A 21,092-nucleotide genomic window follows, 5' to 3' on the forward strand; every position below is an offset into this window, starting at 1 on the left:
GTCAAAGTTCATTTGAAAAAAGTGACATTTTAGATGACAATTTTCACTAATGGAATCTTCTGACTTGTATTTATGACATATCCGAATATCAATTTGCTTGGATTTCTCCATTAATTCTTCATTTATATTATTGGTTTACAGATGTGTTGATTATTAGTGTCAATGTTTCATAGATTTTTGTAGGGTTGTGATATCTAGTCATCAGTGACAATGCTGCACGGTGATGTCACGTAATGTGAGATATACAGGATAATTTCACATTTCTTCTTTATAGCTAAACATAACAGAATGGAAACATATGACTGCTGCTGATTCCAAAAAGAAATGACAAGTGGAATATCAAAGGTGTTTAATGATGTTTCACTGGTAGTAATGACATCACGTGACAGCTGTAGTCTACCATAGTAATAATACTGTTGACATGTCATCTTGCACCATCACAATCATGGAGAAGCAAAGAGACCAGTTGTATGGGAAGAAGAGAAGAATATGTTAGGTTAATATGTTGAACATTTTATTAATCCAATGTCAGCCTACTGTAGTGATATTACTGTTGAAATGGCACCATCAAGATCATGGAGCTGTTAAGAGACCAGCTGTATGGGTATTATGGAAGAATATGTATTGTTAATGTATTTAAAAATGTTATTAAATACCCAATGCAAGCATGTAAACTGAAGAAACCTCTAAGCACAGTAATATGTAACACTTAAAGGAGCTCACTAGGACTGACAAATTCCTATCCTTAGGAAGGATCATTGATTGTAGGTTGATGGGGGTTCAACACCGAGGCTCTGCATACAGTCATCTGATCACAGGACAGTGTACCGATGCAGAAACAGATGGCTCCATGCACTGTCTAACGGTCCGACTGTGCACTGCACAATAGCATCGTACTGTCACTGCAGATTGTACAGAATCGTCCAATTGCAGTTCCATAAACTTTAACATCAACTGATTAGTATGGGGTTCAGGTGCCAGTCCCCCTCCAATCTCTAATGACCTATCCTAAGGAGAGCCCTGACCATTAAAGGGGTTTTCCAGGATGACCAGTTTTTTGACATGAGACCAGGAGGAAAAAAAAAAACTTGCTCACTTGGTGCTCCTATGTCTCCCATCACAGTTCAGTTCTGCTGCTACTGAGTCCCCACCACATGTGACCGCTGAGGCTGTACTAGTACTAGTATGTTTCATAATGCAGCAATCCTCTGGACTAAATGTTGAATCCACAGATGCCTTACTGCTGCTCAGGTTCACTAAGTGATGCTATAATATATGAAGACTATAGAACTCCTGGACCAATATTTCAGGATGAAACTCATGATTCATTAGATTAACCATAGGATTACATTGCTGTGCAGTGCATTGCTGTGATTTTCAGCAGACATTATAAACCACTAGAGGGCATCAATAACGTACACCACTAATATTATACTCATATTCATCAATATCAGCTATTCTATTCATTTACACGAAGTAATAACTTTAAAAACATATACCGGTAAATAAAAGAAAGCTTTGTAGCTTTATATACATAGCATATGTTGTATAATGCAAGGTATGCATATCTATATACACTGTATACATTGAATAGAGTCTTATTACTACACACACTACATTGTCCACCTGGTGCAAAACAAAAGCTATAGGACCTACAGAGAATAGGGTACCCCAATGGTTGGCAACTTTCTCTTGTATTCTGCCTTTACAGTGACCATACACTTTATACATCTCTCTACCAAATGCTTGTTCTGCCATCAGCTACAATATCCTTCCACACACATGCATGCTGGAGGTGGCTAAGTGTGCATGTGTTTTTAATGGGGAGAAGAGAGCAACACACTATCAGACAACTTTGACTTGTCCCCATCTGCCACTGGGGAAGAGTGAACAACCACATATACATTATATGTTGTCCAGTCTCAACAAAAATTTCCATTTTTATCAATATGTATATAATCTTCACTCAATATGCCACTCTAGTATGAGTGAAGTCATAGCAGTGGGAGGCTGAACTGCACAGGGTAATGTAGGCCGGAGATGGTTGTGGTCTGAGTAATAAGAGCAGAGCTACAAGGAGGTGAAGGACAGCCCCCAGAGCACCAAATGCCTCATTTGAGCAAGACCTAACAGTTGTCATTCTCCAAATCTATATGACCACAACAAATATAATTTTTTTTATCACTGTAATGTGCTCGGTAACATTATGCTGGCAGTTGTATATGTTTGGGGAGCGGGTAGACTGCCTTTAAAATCTTTTACATTTACAAGGGTCATACAGAGACACCACTGAATTTCATATGGCTATATTCTGTGTTTGGAGACACTATTACAGTGAACATTCAAAGTCGCCAGACATAAAAGTCCTGAAAGTCTGACTTTTTTGTCCAGTGGTTTCAGTATAAAAGAACAGACACTCCATGGATTCCATTGCAGTTAACGGGATCTTTTGGGTTCTGCATGTGACCACTGTTGTAGCGGTCCACCTATCCATTGTTCTAGTCCTCCAACGGACAAGAACAACGGATAGCCCAATGCTAGTGTGAACCTATCCCAATGCACCATCCACTATTTTTGTAGATTTGGATTATTTAACCCATTTTTTATCTGATTCACTTTTACTGTTTATATATTGATATCATTATTAGCTATGTTTGTTTATTTTTTGTGTGACCTCATCAATTAGTAAAACACATAGAGAAAAACCATAAAAAAGAACAATTCCAAACAGGTGGGAGATTCCTACCCAGAAAAGTTTCCAGTTTGAGGGCTGTACCATACAGGAATATTTTACTTTACTGGCTAGCATACACTAGTACTTGTCAGGAACAACGTGCAGTCCAGCTTCTTCTAAAGATAACAGAGCCTGGAGTGAATGGCACCAAGTCATCTTATGATGAGCAACTCCTCACATTCTTTAATGTCAGCCAAAAAAGGAAGAACTGCCTGGTATACAAAAGAATTTCTGGTCTAAACACCGCACAATAAATCAAAGTGTTTCTGTTACCACTTGAAGCATGAAGAGACAAATTATATACTAGAAAATATATTATCACGCCAGTCAGTTATCTGCACACAGCTCACATACAGCTACAGTATGACACAAGAGCACAGGAATAACAATCCCTGTCCCTAGGAGTTTACTGTGTAATTTGGACCAGCACTGAGACTTAGAGCAACTTGGCAAGGTCACACAGCACTCCTGCTGGTCTTAAAGCAAAATGTCAGACTTCACCACAAACGCCTTTACACTGAGAAAAGTGACATTATCAGGCTGCAATCATTGTCTTGTAGTTTTAGCAGTTTTACTACCATTTATCTGCTGTCTGAACGCTATATCCTATGTGGCATTAGGCTGTCTGTGTCATCATTAAGAATAAAGGGTTTTCTGAGACTAGAGAGAAGGTTTGACGTTTTTTTTTTTTTCTCTCTTGTCCATGGCTGCATCATATATTGCAGCTCTGCACATTTACATGAATGGGACTGAACTTCAATACTAGAGACAAACTAAGAGTGGCAACACTTCTGGAGAACAATCCCTTAAATCCACTAAACTATAATGAATGCTAATAATAGGACCACTGATATATGTAATTCACTGAAACTGTAAAGTCGGTCCTATCGTCATATCTATGCATGACGTGACGTCATCTTCCATGACCTTTGCGCTATATGGCACTGGGAGCAGATTTGAGTGTAGAGTAAGGGCTCGTAAAAAGTGCTTAGAATGACCATAAAGAATATCAGTATTTTTAGCTACCATATTTTTAGAAATCTATATCCTCATCAGACCTTTAATGTAAACGCCCCCCCCCCCCCTCAATATGTGTGTCATCATATAATTATTATATAACCATTTGTGCTGTTATTTGCACTAGTTTTATGCACTGTTTTATTATGGTCTACATAACATGATATATTTGACTTTTCCATGGACTCTTTTGTATGTTTCCCCTTTGTATAAAGATAGCGACAATGTCTGTAACATGGCCCTGCTGCTAATGAAGTAAAAACAGGCAAGAGTCAATCAGTCCCTATGGAAACACTACAGTCATGTCAAATGCTTCCCTAGAGAAGATACAGAAAAATATACTATGGTCTAGTTAGCATTAACCATCTGTTACCTAGTGAAATTACATATTACACTCTATTTGCATAAATAGCTATATAAAATAATAATAATAATAATAATAATAATAATAATAATAATAATAATAATAATAATATATAAAACCCAGGTTGGAAAAAAAAAACTCGCAATTTTATCCATGCATATTGGTCATTTTAGTACAATAGGTGTTACAAAATCTCTTTTGGGCTATAGCAAATGGGAGCATTGCTCTTTGTTCATCTGTATACTGGTAGATATTATAGGGCAGATGCATATGTCTTTAATTGGGACTTCTTATACATGTAACTTCATACAGAACCATACAGAGGTTTTATCTGTCAGATTTTGTACAAAAACATGAAAATGACATATTTTATAGAATTTCATATATGGGGAGGTAATCTTTATTGGAAGTGTTGGTTCTAGGGGAAAGTATTTCTGTCCATACAGAGTCTGGTGGAGTCTACACAGGGCCTGTATGGATCCATACTAAAGAGTTACAGGTTCCATGCTGTATCGCATAAATACTTCAATTCAAAATTTTACTGTATAGCTCTGTTCACATCTGTGTTGTGGTTTCTGATAAATATATAAACCACAATGCAGTGCCAAAATACTCACCTGACAGGCACCTTCAGCCCTTGATGGCCCCCCACTCACTAATAAATGTACCCTGTGAAGTTCTGGCATGGTGTCTATAATTTTGCTAGAAAATAAATAACAGAACTATTTTTTCCATCAATTGTGACAGAAGCAACAGAGGAGTCTCATACACAGATAGGTAAACATAGCCAAGGCCAGGGCTACACCGAGTCATTGGTTGCATGACCCAAAAAAAGCAATTTGTTCTCTGAAATCTGGTTGAAAGTTATGGGCATTTTAAAATTTGCAAACCCTATAAGTAAAAAAAAAAATGCTCATGTGTTGTATGCGAGTTGCACATTGGTCTCTGTACTGGAAAAAATAACTTCAAAGACCAGCAACTAAAAATCCAGCTGCTTTGGATTTCTCACAACTATAGTGTTGTGGTGACATGATCATCATATTGTGTGTAGTAAGACAACCAAATTCCCAATCATTCATTACTTCCAATGCCATAATGCAACCAAACTTGTCTTGTAGCTTTAGCCCAATCCTGCTTCTGTAAATATCACACTCACACACTGTCACTACTGTCTTTCTCCAAAAATAACACAGGGTCTTATACGATTTATTTTCTCTGAAAAAAGGGCAAGGGCTTATTTTCACCATAGGTCTTAATTTATTCCATGAACAACAGTCACACATTTGGTCACTTTTTATTTCAATTTTTATCAGAGGCGAAACAGAAAAAAATTCAAAAACTGTCACGTTATTATAAATCTCAGCATGTCAATTATTCCTACAGAAACACTGGCGGTTTTTGTATAGGCATAATAGGAACAGACAGTCCCCAGAATAAAACTTTGCAGACTTTCTGTGAAAAGCGATGTAGAAAAAAACGCAATGTCTTTCAGCAGCGCTTTTTAGCTGCAGCTTGCTATGTAAGGTTTTAGCCTTAAAGTTAATTCAGCAAAAGCATATGGAGTCAGAAACAGACAACAAAGTGTATGGGTCTGTCTCTTTCCATCTGCTTACACTATGCAGATCAGGTGGCTGTGGCAGATGATCAGTGGGACTGTACAGCGTCGGATCCCAAACCAAGTTGATATTGATAACTCATGTTAGGCTAAGGTCACACGATATAGAAATGCAGTGTTTTTTGACTGCTGCAAAAATGCAAAGGAAAAAAATGATGCATTTTACAGTATCAGCCAAGTGAACTTAATCCCATCCCATGTGTTTTCGTTGTACTTTTTTCCACTGTGTTTTTTGCTGTGTTTTGCTATGTGGAGCTGTAGCCTTAGGCCGGTTGCAGACGACTGTGCTGCAGCCGTATTGCTGTGAATTAACAGCACAGGATGCACACTGGGGACACAGTGAATAGAAGCCACAGAAACAGGGGCCACACGATAAGACAGGAATCGGACCTGTTCTATATCTTGCGGCTGGACTGTCGGCCTACACACAGGACCATGGTCATCTGCAAGGGGTCTTAGAGTGGCTTTCTAGGATGAAGGGCTATTCTGATACTGCTGACCTGTCCTCATGATAGATGAACAATACTAGATCTCTGGGGGCTTTGACATGTGGATCCCACATAGATCAGCTGTCCCAGGCAACCTCCGACACAGAAACCTATGCAGAGGACAGAGTACTGGATCTCTGCTCCTATTCACTTGATTGTGGCTTTTTCTTTTATTTACTTTAATAGGGGTGTGTTGGACCCAGGGGTGAACCTGCCCCTTTCGCCGCCCGAGGCGAAGTACAGAAAGCCCCCCCCGCCGGGAGGAGGGGGCTGAGCGGAGGGGGCGTGGTGGAGGGGGTGTGGTGAACCGAAGGGGGCGGGGCTTAGCACCGTTCGCCGGCATAACAGCAGGTCCGGAGACTGCCTGCTCTTTGCTTGAGCGTGAGGGGAGGCTGCTGGAGCAGCGCTGCTCCAGTGGCCTCCCCAAACCACCGCTCCGTGCTAAGCCAGTCCAGGACAGCTTGTCCTGGACTGGCTTAGGTTAGCAAAAATGCCGCCCTCCCTGAGGCGCTGGCATAGCGCCGCCTGAAGCGCTCGCTTCAGGTCGCCTCATGGGAGGTGCGGCGCTGGTTGGACCCTACCAATCTCATACAGGTCCTCAATTTCAAATATACCCCTCAACCTGTAAATCAGTAGGAGATCAACATCTTGCCTTGAAAAACCCTTAGGTAGATCAACAGGAATAACAGGAATAGAGTCTAAGGCTTGGTTCACATCTTCACTTGTACTCCGTACAGGGATTCTGAACAACGCTTTTCTCTCCGCATGTTTCAACCATTTTAGACAGAAACCACATTGACCCCATTATAGTCTATGGGTTCCATGGGTTTCCATAGGTAACCACTTTTTTTATGCGGATTAGGTTTCCAGAACGGAAACCCGAGGGCAGATGTGAACCTAGCCTTAGTTATAAAATCCTAATGGTATATTCACATTGGGAAGATTTCTTGCAAGAGTTTCTGTAATTTCCTCATTCATCTGAATTCATCTGAATGTGCAAACTGACATTTAGTGGTAGAAATTTCTGCCCTGTGTGAATAAAACCTTCCAAGAACTAGCTCCCTAATGAAATCCTTGTCCCTATACAGAGGTATACAGTATATGATGTCCCTAATGCTATCCTTATCCCTGTACAGAGGTATACAGTATATGATGTCCCTAATGATATCCTTGTCCCTATACAGAGGTATACAGTATATGATGTCCCTAATGATATCCTTGTCCCTATACAAAGGTATACAGTATATGATGTCCCTAATGATATCCTTGTCCCTATACAGAGGTATACATTATATGATGTCCCTAATGCTATCCTTGTCCCTATACAGAGGTATACAGTATATGATGTCCCTAATGCTATCCTTGTCCCTATACAGAGGTATACAGTATATGATGTCCCTAATGATATCCCTGTCCCTATACCGAGGTATACAGTATATGATGTCCCTAATGATATCCTTGTCCCTATACAGAGGTATACAGTATATGATGTCCCTAATGCTATCCTTGTCCCTATACAGAGGTATACAGTATATGATGTCCCTAATGATATCCTTGTCCCTATACAGAGGTATACAGTATATGATGTCCCTAATGATATCCTTGTCCCTATACAAAGGTATACAGTATATGATGTCCCTAATGATATCCTTGTCCCTATACAGAGGTATACATTATATGATGTCCCTAATGCTATCATTGTCCCTATACAGAGGTATACAGTATATGATGTCCCTAATGATATCCTTGTCCCTATACAGAGGTATACAGTATATGATGTCCCTAATGATATCCTTGTCCCTATACAGAGGTATACAGTATATGATGTCCCTAATGCTATCCTTGTCCCTATACAGAGGTATACAGTATATGATGTCCCTAATGATATCCTTGTCCCTATACAGAGGTATACAGTATATAATGTGCAGTATTCTGCTCCTTATTGACTTTCTCGGGAAGGGTTAAGTGCTGCATTAACTCTTGGCAAGCCGTGTGAGTGCCGAGGCAATTATGTCATTGAGATTGGAGAGGTCGAGGCTGGCTGAACAATGAATCAGTGTAGTAGTTCACGTGGAGCTCTCGTCCTGTGGTCTCTGACTATATGTGTGTGCCTGAGCTCTGCTCTCAGCCTCTGCCAGCCCAGCAAGTGCTGCTTGACTTGGAGGAGAGTGTGACGGGCTGTTCCTCCCTCCTCCCTCTCACAGGAGCTGGAGTCACTCACCCAGGCACAGCATTGGTTTGTTGACAAAGTGGATGAATGAGTGGACGAGCTCCAGCCCCGGCTATGGCAGTGCCCAGCAGCACCACAGGACACCCACAGCTGCAATAGCCCGGCTCTGGCTCCACTTACTAAGTAGGACCCTGAGTCCTTCATCCTGGCAGTGGATCTATTAGGCGTGACAGCTCTGTGTAGTACATAGCATCCAGCTCTGTGTGTAGTACATAGCATCCAGCTCTGTGTGTAGTATATAGCATCCAGCTCTGTGTGTAGTACATAGCATCCAGACGCTGCTGCTCACTTTCCTGCTCATCCCCTCCTGGAAGTGAAGCCTGCTGCCACTACAAGGGTCTTCGGGGGTCTCATATCTATATCTACCCAGATAACAGGTAAGTTGGCTCTTGACTTTCCACTCACTGCATAGATAAGTACAGCAGGAACTAAATGTACACTGAGTATGGCTAGCAAATGGCTAATGATTTACAACGTGTGCTCTGGTAATATTGGGTTCTGTATGACATAGGCACCTGTTCTTATATAAATGATGAGGTTGGATACTTTGTATTTTAAGATATAAATAAGCAGTCTTAACAAAAAAACAAAGATTGTACATGGTGATATTGGAATAAGTTGTTACTTCTACAGTCTGTCAGTCTCTCCCTGTATCTATCCCACCTAAAATAAGATAATGACAATGCATGCTATGAAGCCAGGGCTTAGAGCGCTGTTTTGGGACTGCCCAGCCCAGTTTCATAACTGACCTGCACTTACTGTATCATCTATTTGCCTATAATTAGATTAATTCTATTTACCATTTAATTATAATGTTATCACATCATTAGTGAGAAGGTCATAGAAGTAATAGTAGACAGCACTGAAAGTACAGCATGTGCTTGAATTCCTTAGCTGAGTTTTTCAAGAATTACTAAGTCTTGAAAATATTCAGCATGCTTTTTCTTAAACATTGGCAGTCATTTCCAAGTTGGTGAAAGTCTGCCAACATTTGCAGGGAAGTCTAAATGTTAGTGATTGAGGCACAGACGTTACCATTCTATACATCTTTGCCAAAATGGATTTTTAATGAAATACGCTGGAAGCATGCTTTATACAATCCCTAATAATGGCTTGTGACTGAGCTTGTTTTCAGCTTGTCTGGTGTGTTATATGGTGCTGTATCATAAGCACGCCAATTATTGGTCTGCTGGGTAAGCCTGTTATGCCGGCTATACTATAAGATACCTAATCACACCCTGAGTATAAAGCCTTATATGTTTGCACATATGTGTATATATTTATAGATATATATAGATACTATTAACAAATTACATAAGGTACATCCTATATCCACAAGTCCAGTGACTTCCTTTTCATGTTAACCCTACTGTACATAGATATAATCTTTTTCAGTGGCAATTACTGTGGGATTATGTTGCTTTTTCTGGCCTAATGTATACTGGAAGTCACATATTGTCCAAACAGGATATTGCTGTTTTAGTGGTGGGATTCTGAAGTTTCTGTGTTGCATCAACTCTTCTTATTTTAAGGATATCAGAACAGCATGTAGAGGCAAAATTCATGAATCATTCAGTTTCTATATGAAATCCTATTTTTCTAGGGAAATCATCAGTTTACTTGTCATTCTTCATCATTATGGTAGCTATTTTAGCAATTTTTACATGATCAATGTAGACTTAGTTCCATATTACTTGTCTTTAATGTGACATGTGACCTCTACTTTAACTTCCCACTAACACCCTAAATGTCCAAGCCCCATTCATGCTCCAGACACATCTCTGTTGCTTATCCAAAGTGATTAGACCAGAACACACCACAATGATTTATCCCTGTAGAAATGGGAAGAAGATCATGGTCATATAGCTGACTTTAACCATTCCTTGTATTTGAAGTATAACAGAGCTGATTCCCTTCACAAAACGTGAGTGATGTTTTGTTTGAACTGTCTTGTTGAGATTTTAATGACAAAATGGTTCCCACCTGTCCGCAAGCCAACATTTAACTGTGCTTTAATATTTATTAAAATAAAATTATTCTAAAAAGGTTTCATAATGAAATAATGTTCTCGTTCCTCTTTTACAAAAAGAGCTATTTTCACTTGACTCCTTAGAATTGACACTTTTACGACCCCTGCCTCAATAATAGTCCCTTATCTTCTTCATGCAGCACTCACTGAGGTCTAACAAACAAGAATTGTTCAGTGGGTTGGAATTTAGCAATAACCTAGAAGGCATTTATTTTTATTAGTTAGTGTTTTATTTTATGTTCCTTTCAAGCTTTCCAAAGCAAATTCCTCTACTCACTTGTGTTCTTTTCATTAATATTATTGTATTATACTGTTTGGATAGAATGTCATTGTCAGGCATGTTTCAACGTGAGATTGAACACAATTGTTTATTATGTTACCAAAACAACATAAGCTGCTGGCACATTGTGACATCGCATCGCTGGCACATCATGACATCCTGACCAAAACCACCATAACCATTTTTAGTATAGCATTATAACAAGTACTTGATATTCTAAGTGTTTCCACATGGCACACACAGTATCAGGCTGCTCATAATGTGAACCATAACTCTGATGTTAGTGGTCCAACTCATCATATACAATACTAGGTGCCCAGTATCATGTACATGGCGTCTGATGTTAGTGGTCCAATTCATATCATATACAAAACTAGATGCCCAGTATCATGTGCATGGCATCCTTTCACTAGCTCTTTATCCAGGTACTCCAGATGTGTCATGTATCTCATGCCTTCAAAATGACTTATTCACCCATTATGTTCTTTGCAACCATTTTGCAGCACCGATGGATTGCTAATGGGGATCAATATTATGCATTAACACTAAACATCTTGGAATAATAACCCAAAATGCATTTCACAGGATGACCAGCTTTTTTAGATACTCTGTCACAAGATGTCTATTCTGTAATTGTCTATTTGCAGCCAGCCATTGGTTGTGTTTTTGAGCAGTCTATCACTTAGCTAGTACGCATGTTATAATAGTGCATATAGTATGTAGTATATAGTTATAGTATAACTTCTACCAACAGAACCACTGATGGAATTGGAACAGAACCATTTGTTGCAAATTAGAAACCAACATGAATAACTATTAGACCTGTGTCATTTTCAGTTAGATTGTAAGCTGTCTGGCTTTCAATAATGCTCAAACCATAGTTCTAGACAGGTATATAAAGTGGAAAGGTAGAAGAGATAGTGATTGTCAAACTATATAGGACTGTGCCATGTGCCATGAATTTGACAAAAATGTTGTCACTGGCATCACAATGTTTTGTCATGTATAAATAATGTATATGGAAAGCTCAAGTTAGTGTGCGATGACAATATAACAAAAAAAATACTGTCAGAGTATGATGCATATCTTTCCACTGTGCTATTTCATGTGTCACATGGTATCCAGAAGATCTTATACATATGGTATTACAAAAGATTTCCGGACAAATTAGCTGAAGTTGCTTTGCTGTTTTGAAAGACTTATTACTGGGATTTGTTATTTAATGTGAGGATCAGAATGTCTTAAGATATAAATTGCACAAGCTAGAAAACTACAAGAGGCAGCATTGACATGTTCATATGTAGCAGAGATGGCTTCCAGTATTATACACAAATGCAGCTGGTGACCCAGAAGAAAAGTATTTTGTTGCAAACTGAGTGCTGAAAGTGATGCCAGCTTTCCATTTCTTAAGTAAAATGAGCCTGGAGTAAGCATATTCATGGTGCTCATTGGCAGAGGAAAAGTATATCTTTTTTGCCTTTTTTTAAAGATGATCTTTATCACAATATTGTAATTGTTTTACTCTGTTTTGTTAAAATCCTAACACTAAAGTATTGTTTGTGTCTGAAAGTAACAGATATTATGGTACTGCTATAACCTGGCATTTGCTTATAGGTCCTAAATTATAATTATTTGCTATAGCCTGGTTGGAGAAAAAAAAGATATGTTGTATGGTTCTGTAACTTGGGCTTAGTATGCAAGTCTACACAACATCCAAATGCTCTTGAGTCCCTAAAAGAAAGATAAAATTGTCTATCAAAATCAGTATATAGTAAAAGTTTATGCAGATGGCCATATTATACCAATAGAACTGTGAGGGCTTTCTCTCTGAATACCATGTACTGAAGTACAGAGCAGTGGTGAACCTAGCCTCTCTGCTGCCTGAGGTGGACGATCAAAAGCTGTCGGGGGCTGGGGGGAACATTACAATAAGTACAATGCAGTAATACTCGCAGGAGAAGTCTCCACTCATTTTCCGTCTCTTCCCTTTGGACCGCCATGACCACTTCTTTCAGCTGTGACTTGACTCTGTAAAGTTTAAAACACAGACATCTTTCACTTCTCACTTCTCCACGCACCCAACCCATATATATATATATATATATATATATATATATACACACCCCACAGCGGCTCCTGCAGCCTATATAGCCTATATTATGCCCCACAGTGGCACAATAGACTGTGGGGCATAATAAAGGTTGCAGGGGGGCCACTGTGGGGCATAATAGAGGTTACAGGGGCCACAATGGACCCTTCAAGCTCTATTATTATACTCAGGGGTCTTTTCAGACCCCGAGTATAATAATCGGAGCCCCAAGGGAGATGAGAGAACATAATAAACACTGTTACTCACCTCTCCGGGATCCGATGTTAAAGAAGACATTTCATGGGTTTGGGCAAAGGCAGTTCTATATACCGCTGGAAAGCCGACAGTGCGCTGAATTCAGTGCACTGTCAGCTTTCCTGATCTGTGGCCCGGGTGAAGAGCTATTGGTGCCAGTACTGTAGCTCTTCACAGTCAGAAGGGCGTTCCTGACAGTCTGTCAGGAATGTCCTTCTTCCCAGCAGTGCCTATAGCGCTGTACAGTGTGAGCGGGGAGGAACCACTCACACAGTACAGCGCTATAGGCGCTACTGGGAAGAAGGACGTTCCTGACAGACTGTCAGTAATGCCCTTCTGACTGTGAAGAGCTACGGTACTGGCACCGATAGCTTTCAACCGGGGCACAGATCAGGAAAGCCGATAGTGTGCTGAATTCAGCGCACTGTTGGCTTTCCAGTGGTATATAACACTGCATGTGCCCCAAACTCATGAAAGGTCCTCTTTATTCTAGCAGGCTTCGGGCCTATATGGTACTGCTAGCACAGGCTTTGGGCCTGTATGGTAATATACCAGACCACGTGACGTCTGGGCATTACCATATCAGCTCGAAGCCATCTAGTATTAACATCGGATCCCGGAGAGGTAAGTAACATTGTTTATTATGTTCCTTCACCTCCCCTGGGGCTCCGATTATTATACTCGGGGGTCTGAAAAGACCCTCAAGTATAATAACAGCGGCAGTGGGATCGCGGCCTGGCCCGAGCCTATTCACTGCCAGCCTCCGTGGCCTATAGTACAAGGGGAAGCGGGGGCGGCAGTGAGCAAGTCCAGGGAGCTTGGTAAATAGGCCGCTACCTGCTGGGAATACTCCAGCAGGTAGCGGCCTATTATAAAACAAAAAAAAATGTTATTATACTTACCAATCGCGCTGCTGCTGCTCCTGCTGCCTCCGCGATCCTCTTCTCTTGGCAGACGTCAGACGTCTATGTATCAGTGTAGGCGGCGTGATGACGCTGCCTACTCTAATACGTAGACATCTGAACCAGCGCAAGGAGAGCGGCAGCCACTTGTAAACTTCTTCACTTGTATATCTTCATCCAAAACATAGGGGCCAATGAACTAAAAATGTTTAACTTAGACAAAGTTAGGCTACATGGCATTAAACTGCATCAGATTTTCCAAAGTATCTGTTGTACCTTTAGACTGTCTATTCAACACAACTTATTAGCTGGCTTAGTTTCCATCAAACTTTTTGCACAAAAGTTTGACGCAATGGCTTAAAGAGGACCTTTCACCACTTTTGGGCACATGCAGTGTTATATACTGCCAGAAAGCCGACAGTGCGCTGAATTCAGCGCACTGTCGGCTTTCCCGATCTGTGCCCGGTGTACAGAGCTTACGGTGTCGGTACCGTAGTGCTCTATGGTCAGAAGGGCGTTTCTGACCATTAGCCAGAGACGTCCTTCTGCCTCGCGGCGCCTATCGCGCTGTGCTGTGGAGCGGGGAGGAACGTCCCCTCCCTCTGCTCACACAGCTCGTCCATAGACGAACATTATCAGGAGCGGGAGGGGGGAGTTCCTCCCCGCTCCACAGCACAGTGCGATTGGCGCCGCGAGGCAGAAGGACGTTCCTGGCTAATGGTCAGAAACGCCCTTCTGACCATAGAGCACTACGGTACCGGAACCGTAAGCTCTGTACACCGGGCACAGATCGGGAAAGCCGACAGTGCGCTGAATTCAGCGCACTGTCGGCTTTCTGGCAGTATATAACACTGCATGTGCCCAAAAGTGGTGAAAGGTCCTCTTTAAATTTTAGTGCAACTACCAAAATTTTGGTATAGTTAGTGGATCACAGTTTAGCATACTAAGCCACATACCCTTGTCAAAATACCCCAATCCACATATTGTACGAGGTGCACAAACTGTTAGAAACAGTCTAAACCACAAAATAAATGAGATATAATCCATGCACATCAGTTTTTTAGCCTAAATTATGCCAGAATTCTGCTGCATATATATTAGTCTATTTGCCACATAGATCCCACCTTTCATTCTACCTTCAAGCTGTAGTTCTAGCTCCAGCGTAGATTTGATATGTCTCCTCTCTATATGATTTTCTTCTAGTTTAGGTTATACTTCCCACACTATAGAGCTTCATGATTCTTAGTTGTAGTTAGCTATGAGGTAATTGTGTTTTGTATTGTGCAATAGGTCAATGTCACTGGGTTCAGAGTCAGGCCAGTACTTAGGCTTAGGAAACAGCTGCCTTAGGGCATGGTTGTCTCTTTTGAAGGTAGTTTCATGCTACCCACCCTTCCTTATCTGTATGGAGTACTCTTACAAGCTGAAGTGAACTGTGACCAACCTCTGGACAATGTATATAGCAAAAGGAATGGATACAGTTATCCCTATGTCTTAGATGAAACCAGAATATGAGCAGAGTGTGGATTCATGACTGGATATATTATAAACAAATGTAAAAAGAAATACTGTGCGGCACAGATTTTTAAGGGTTAACTAAATTGTGTATTCATTAAGGCTGAGGCCCCACAGTGAGGAAACACAGTTTCTTTTGTTGCAGATTTTATTGCGTTTTTTTGAGCCAAAGCCAGAAGTGGATTGAGCAGAAGGGAGAAGTATAAGAACTTCCTATATATTATCCATTCCTTCTGTAGCCATTTTTGGCTTTGGCTCAAAAAAAGGCAGCAAAATCTGCAACAAAAGAAGCTGCGTTTCCTCAACATGTGGCCTCAGCCTAAAAGGGTTTTCCTGTAGTATACCAATATAGATAAAAAACTGTTTCAGATTGCAGTACTTTTTGTTAACATCAGTCTCCAAGAACTCCAAGCTACTGTTGTATGAGACAGGTGGCCGATATTATCCAATTGTATCATACCACATATAGGGGCAGGAGCTGCCTCTCAATTCAGTCAAATTGCTGAGTGAATCCTGCATTCACTCCACCCAGCAATTCATTGAATTCATGTGAATAGACAGCAGCTTCTACCCCCTCCTGCACCTCCAGATATAGTAGGAAACAAAAGCTGGTTGAACCTACTGTATTTGATTGGGGTTAATAGCAATCAATGGAAAAATGGCAGAATGGCAAAATTTGTCTGAAGTATCACCCATCTATATTAATGGTAACATAAAAAAGGTTATCAGCAAACCTGTACCACATTTACAGAAAAAAAACAAAAACATTGTTTTACATATTGTTACCTCATCTCAAAAACCAACACTTGGGGACATAGAACAAATGCACATTCTCTATCACTGGTTTCCTGACAATAATTGGTTTTGTATCAACTACATAGGCAGGGGCATAATTTGAGGGGGTGCAGAGGGTGTAGTCGCTCCAGGAGCCTTAGCGACAGTTCACATGGAGGAATTTGCTGTGGATTTGGGGGCGGATTTCCCCTCCAAATCCAGAGCAAATCCCTCCTGAATCCACCTCCCATTATTTCCAATGGGAGGCAGAGATCGCAGCAGGACGCAGAAAAAAGAAGCATCCTTCTCAGTCTTGCCACGCATGTACATGCCAGAGGTAGACTGAACAATTTAACAACAAACCATAGGACAGGGGGAACACATTGTAAATCTGGACTGGCAACTGTGTGGGTGGCAGTAATGAAGAATTATACTGTGTGGAGGGACCTGAAGGAGCACTATACTATGAGGGAACACCAATTGTTCATTATAACATATAGAGGTAACTAATAGGACATTTGTGGGCGTACTAATGTCTCATTACAATCTCTCCACAAATTGTAACTTCTTTAATGCTCCCTACATTATACAAATCTCCTTAGTGCCCCCAGTGCTGCATTATGCCATATAAGTGCCCCTCACACAGTATGTCACATTAGTACCCTGATATAGCATAATGCCACATCAATACCCCTGCACACAGTATAATGCTGTGTTCATACCCCACACATTATAATGCCAATTTGGTGCCTGCCACAAAGTATAATACCATATTAATGCTCCCACATAGTTTAAAGCTCTTTAGAGCTGCCTTCACAATAAAATGACACATTAGTGGCCCCTGCATATCATAATGCTACATTATTGTCTCCCCCTACAATATAATCCCATGTTAGTGCCTCCCCACACCGTATAATGCCACTTTAATGCCTGCTCACTAGTTAATGACATTGACCCCTCTACTCCTTTAGCCACCAGGGTAGGTTAAATTAATATGAAATGTTTCCCCTAATTTTTCTTGTCTAAACTTTTGGTATATGTCATCATCCGAAAAATACAGTACCGCTGCTCTAGGAGATCAGAACATATATATATATATATATATATATATATATATATATATATAAAATACACTGGATAAGTGGGTTAGTATTTATAGAAATCTACTACGAAATATGTTAGAAGATAATGTTGTTTATAATTTATCCAAACTAATCCCTTTTTTTAAGCACCATGATACCGATAAATCATATTTTATCACCTATTAAGAGTGCAAGAAAATGTTAGTGTATCCTCCTCCAGCTTCTTGAAATACTTCATGAATGGTCAGGCATATCTAATTTCTTAGCCATAGATTAATGAAGAGGCACATTTATGACTTAGACTCAAGCATACAGTGAATGTGGGAGACATCTTCTCACAAAAGAGAATAACAACTGTAGTAGAGATGAGAGAGTAGTATTCGATCGAGTAGGTATTTGATCGAATAGTCGAATATTAAGGTCTACTCAAATCAAATTTCGAATTTTCAAATATTTCACTACTCGCTCATCTCTACTGTATACATTTTTTTGTAATGCCTTTGTTGTCCTAGTTCCTGTCCCACTTCCTCTGCATAGTTATTGGTATAAAAAAAAGCACCAGGGAAGGTGGGAGGGGAATCGAATTTTTACTGCGTTTACCATGTGGTATTCGACCGAGTACGAGTATTTATAATACTGTAATATTCGATCGAATACCTAGTTGATTGAATACTACTCACTCTAATCTCTAAACTGTAGATTTTTTTTATAGTAAAAAATTCTGAAGACAGTTAGTACATATCATATGATTTTTTTTTCTTTTTTCTTTTCAGTTTCATGCACATACCGGTATATGTAATCCTATGATGCTCATGTGAAGCTGGCCTAACTCTAAGTATCTCTGCTTGAGTGCCAAAGCTTATAACAAGTTTTGCTTTGTTGGTTGTTTGCCTCCCTGTTGGGACTCCTTAGCTTTAAAATACATCTTTTAGAAGCAATCTTAAAATTGCTAGTTGCCACGATGAGTTTACTTGTGGTGAACCCTGAAGCTTTCCACTGAACTTCTCTTTATGAACAGTATCTGTGTTAAAGGACATGACCCTGTGTATGAAAAAGAGGGCTCTTACGCTATATGGTGTGCTTAGTATAATGAAGGGACCTTTTAAGGCAATGGATTTCTTCACAGGCAGCCTTTCACTAGATTGATTTCATGAAGAAAGTTGGTCATATAACCCATGTTTATGGCTAAAAGCTGATATTAGAAATTATGTACTTTACCAAAAAAAAAATTGTATATATCTAAACAAGAAGTGAGTGACCATGTGCATGTATTTACCTCAGGTTACTGTAGAAAATTTGTCTGTAACAGGAATTCTAGGGCCCCACTGGAAGTCATGGGTATATGCGCAGCACAGTTCACTGTGTGTCCGTTATTCTTTTCTACATCTATAAAACAGAGTGGAGGAAATGCAAATACAATTTAAATTAATGGAGAATTCTAGAATTTATTAATTTTTTTCTTTTACATGTAGATTGTGAACCCCATATACTCCCCCTATCAGTATGTCTTTAGAGTATGGGAGGAAATCCATGCAAACACAGGAAGAACATACAAACACCTTGCAGATGTTGTTCTTGGCAGGATTCCAACCCAAGACTCCAGCACTGCAAGGCTGCAGCGCCCCCCACTGAACCACCATGTTGCCCCAGAATTTATTATTAAAATATTGTAATACAGTAACTTTAGAGTTCCAATGGTCTTTGCAGCCTCCCCACATATTTTTTTCCCTCCATGTCCAATAGCATAAGGTAACCATGTACAGAACAGGATTTCTTCACTTACAGTCACATAGGTTGAAACTCCTGGGCCCCCATGTAAAAGTTGTAATGGGGCCCATACATACATTGTGCCATTGACAATATGGCTATATTTTATGTAGTAGAGAAACCTTTGGGGCCCCTCAGGGTTAGGGTCTGGTAATGCTCCTTTATAGTTAAACCCTTGCCTACAGTATTTGCTCATTACTAAATTCACAAATTTTAGCTTTAACCATATGTAGATTTTTAATTGTGTACTTGGGACATCTCCACTACTTGAATGAACCTGATTAAAAGGACTATTGATCTTAAAAAGGACCCGTTACCAGGGCTGAAGAGCCCAAATACCAAGTGCCAAGTGGACAGTAACAGCACACAGATATCCCTTTCCCAAAGAATCCAGTTTTACTGCCCACATGGCTAGTATGCCCTCAATATTAAAATTGCTTACATCTTTGGAATGGCGGAATGGATTTAGATAAATAAAACACCAAAATGCTAAAGATAATATTGCCAGATTATATATAGCACTGGGTTTTTCAGACCTGGTGAAGGGTCTCTTTCATTAGAATTAGTCTGTATGTGCTAAAACTGCCTTCACTGGATCTGATGGTTAAAAATACATAACCCCATATCAGTGATCTCAATGACCATATCACGTCAAGGTCCAAGGACCCATTTTCATACTGCCATAGAACTATTTGGTACTAGATATCTATATATAATAAATCCTAGGTACTATAGACAAAAAAAATCCCAGTAGCCTATGGACAATAGACAATAAGTTTTGCTATATGTCGTGTTATCCTATTTGGAGTTTAACTTGATCTCAGTGTTCCCTGAAACACCCATTCTTGACAGCGGGGAAAAAAAAAACAAACATATGCATCATATACACATATCACCTAACGTTTCAGTATTTATTTTTGAGGTTGCCGAGTTTATAAGCCGCCTGTGACATCTGTGAAAGGTTGTTTGCTTCATATTTTTCTCCTCTTTATCCTTTCTGCTTGATTATGTCACTTTTTCATTAAAGGTGGTATGCAACAAAAACAGGGATTATGGCTTGCAACATTGTAATCATCCTGAAAGTAGAATCATACAATGCCAGGGGATATTCATCTGCAATTCATTCTGTGCATATGAAGTTGCATTGACTCGAGTGCTGAATTACTTAACTTGGCTGCCATCTTACTAAACTTTGGTGCTATACATGATTGCAAATTCATCCTTGAAACAGAAATGCACCCAGGAGGCTCAAAGAAGATGCCTGTAAAAAAATGAATATCAATTTTTTTTAAGCCATGTATAATTGTTATTGCAGGCTATGAAATTATTAAATCTATTAGATGATTTTGACAGAACATGTGGAGATCATAAAAGATTCATCTGACTAAGATTCACATCACAATGGAATAGCTTGGAAAACATGACAGAGTAGCCGGAGGGGGTTCATTCCTTGGCGAGATGAAACAAAGGCAATGGAGACAGAAAGATGTCCATGAAAGACAGATAAGACTTTAAATGAGCGGGACTAGAGCAAGAGGAGAATGACTTAATGTGCATGGCTTAGAAAGAAAGACGAACAGTTGAAAATGTAGATGTAGATACCATGGCAATTATTGTGGAGACAGGAGAGCTGTAATTATTAGATATGCAACCTTAACATGGTATCTTGTATGTATTTAGTCATTTGGTAAAGAATGTGGAAAGATTATGCAAACAAGTTTTCCATGTTAGAAAAGGGAAAACTTCTCTGTCGCTGGCTTTTGGAAGGCGGCTCCCTATAGATCAATGTCTGATTTTCAAGAAACCTAGTGAAATGATCTGGGATTACAGCCAAACCAGAATATCGTCTGTAAAAGAAAGAGAGTTACATTAAAAGGAAAGTGTTTCTGGTCTATTGGCCACCACACCAAAAGGTGACCTGCAAGGCAGACTCCATATATAATGGAAAGTA

General features: G+C 39.9%; 1 protein-coding gene and 1 long non-coding RNA gene across 2 annotated transcripts in view; one reads left to right on the plus strand and one right to left on the minus strand.

Moving 5' to 3' along the window:
• The window catches only part of LOC142203372 (uncharacterized), a 719,604-nt gene that overhangs the window by 291,132 nt on the left and 407,380 nt on the right, over window positions 1-21,092 (minus strand). The gene's annotated exons all lie outside the window — the stretch shown is intronic.
• Window positions 8,694-21,092, plus strand: part of SEMA3D (semaphorin 3D) — a 128,053-nt gene continuing 115,654 nt past the window's right edge. Inside the window, exon 1 of the mRNA XM_075274035.1 lies at window positions 8,694-8,825. The gene's annotated coding sequence lies outside the window, so the exon portion shown is untranslated. The remainder of the gene's footprint in view (window positions 8,826-21,092) is intronic.

This window comes from Leptodactylus fuscus, chromosome 5, assembly GCF_031893055.1.
Source record: "Leptodactylus fuscus isolate aLepFus1 chromosome 5, aLepFus1.hap2, whole genome shotgun sequence".
NCBI classification, from domain to species: Eukaryota; Metazoa; Chordata; class Amphibia; order Anura; family Leptodactylidae; genus Leptodactylus; species Leptodactylus fuscus.